The sequence below is a fragment of the Solanum tuberosum genome, unplaced genomic scaffold (assembly GCF_000226075.1).
Source record: "Solanum tuberosum cultivar DM 1-3 516 R44 unplaced genomic scaffold, SolTub_3.0 scf00148, whole genome shotgun sequence".
Taxonomy (NCBI): domain Eukaryota; kingdom Viridiplantae; phylum Streptophyta; class Magnoliopsida; order Solanales; family Solanaceae; genus Solanum; species Solanum tuberosum.
Window position 1 is genome coordinate 1,394,762 of NW_006239071.1, and position 2,001 is coordinate 1,396,762.

General features: G+C 35.6%; 1 pseudogene; it reads left to right on the forward strand.

The window, feature by feature from the left end:
• The window catches only part of LOC102583638 (TMV resistance protein N-like), a 7,995-nt pseudogene that overhangs the window by 4,488 nt on the left and 1,506 nt on the right, over window positions 1–2,001 (forward strand).

Genomic DNA, 2,001 nt, shown 5'->3' on the forward strand with positions numbered 1-2,001 from the left:
GATGTTGACAAATATAAAGTAAGACTTTGTGTCAAAGGCTTTAGACAAAAACAAGGTCTTGAGCTTGTCGATATATACTCGTCAGTAACAAGAATTACATCCATTCGGATGCTAATATTATTAGTTGTGGTATATGACCTCCAAATTCATCAAATGAATGTGAAAACAACTTTCTTAAATGGAGAATTGGAGGAGGAAATTTACATGGAACAGCCCAAGGGGTTTTTTGGTTCCTGGTAAAGAAAAGAAAGTGTGCGAACTTGTTAAGTCACTTTACGGACTACAACAAACATCCAAACAATGACATAAGAAATTTGACCAAACTATGTTGGTAAATGGATTTAAGAATGAAGAAAGTGGTAAATGTGTTTACATTAAAATCACAAGGTCATTGTTTGTTTGTATATTGGTGATATGTTGATCATCAGTAGAGACTCTAATGACATAAATGTTACTAAACATATGCTAGAAAGCAACTTTGATATAAAAGATCATGGAGCTGCTGATGTGATCTTAGGCATAAGAATCCTTAGAACTCCAAGATGTTTAGCATTGTCACTGTCTCATTACATTGAAAAAGTACTTGACTAGTTCAAATATTTGGATTTTAATATTGACAAGACTCCAATAATGTGAGCTTTACACTTCAAAAGAATGAAGGTGAAAGTGACTCACAATTGGATTATACTAGAGTATTGGGAAGTATGTGTATATCAAAAAGTGTACGTGATCAGATATAGACTATGCTATTAATAAACTGAGTCAGTTCACAAATAATCCCAATTAAACTCATTAAGTTAAAAATGAAAAGAGTTTTGGGGTATTTAAAACATACTCAAAACTATGTCTTGCATTATACAAATATCATACAGTATTGAAAGGATATAGTGATGTAAATTGGATCACCGGGATCAAATAGAGTAAAATCCACGAGTGGATATGTATTTACTCTTGGTGGAGGAGCAGTCTCTTGGAAATTTTCCAAAAATACATGTATTGCTAGCTCTATAATGATCTCTGAGCTAGGTGCTCTAGATAAGGTCGGTGAACAAGTTGAAAGACTCCGAAATTTCTTGATAGATATTCTTTTTGGCCCAAACCTTTGGCATCAGTATGCATACACTTTGATAGTCAAGATGCAATAGGTAAGGCATGGAGCATGATGTATAACGGAATGTCTCATCATATAATACATAGACATGATATCGTTAGAAAACTACTCTCTAGTGGAAACACACAATTGACTATGTAAAGTCAAAGGATAATGTGTCGGATCCACTTACAAAAAGGCCTAACTAGAGAGAAAGTTGAAAGATCATCTAAGGGAATGGATTTACGGCTTAGGACAAGTCATCATGGCGGTAACTCTATCTAGTAGACTGGAGATCCCAAGAGCTAGATTCAAGGAGAAAAACAAAGTTGTGACTGACGGTTTGACATTGTCAACTAACTCAATCCATTCTCATGATGAAGACAATGCTCAGGAACAAGGATACATCATTAAGGCTTGTTATAGAGTTAGTAAAGCTTAATGTTTTTAATGATTTGCTAAGTTTGGCAGATTTGACCAAATAGTGTATCTACGCGATAACACGGTTAGAAATCACCTATGTGAGTGTGAAGTGTAAGCCGCTTCAAAGAGGATGATTGTCAAAAGCCCATCTCTCTATACATTTATGAAACCAGGAAGTGTTCATGGCTGAAACGAACACAACCGTAAGAACCATAAACGATAAAGGGTTAATTGTGTGACATAGGGTTGTCTAGGTATACACCAAAGCTCGACGGTTCAAAGATATCAAATCTACCAATTGACTGAGGATATCCGACATATGTTCACTACAGAGAGTCCAAGGGGAAACCCACTTATCCAGATGCAATTAATTCTTGCTTGTAAAGTACACACTCATCCGTGCATTCCTTATGTTATAACCATTCCCCATTAATGTGGGGGATTGTTGGGTATGTAGCAAGAGTTAATGGGAAATGAAGGGAAGATGA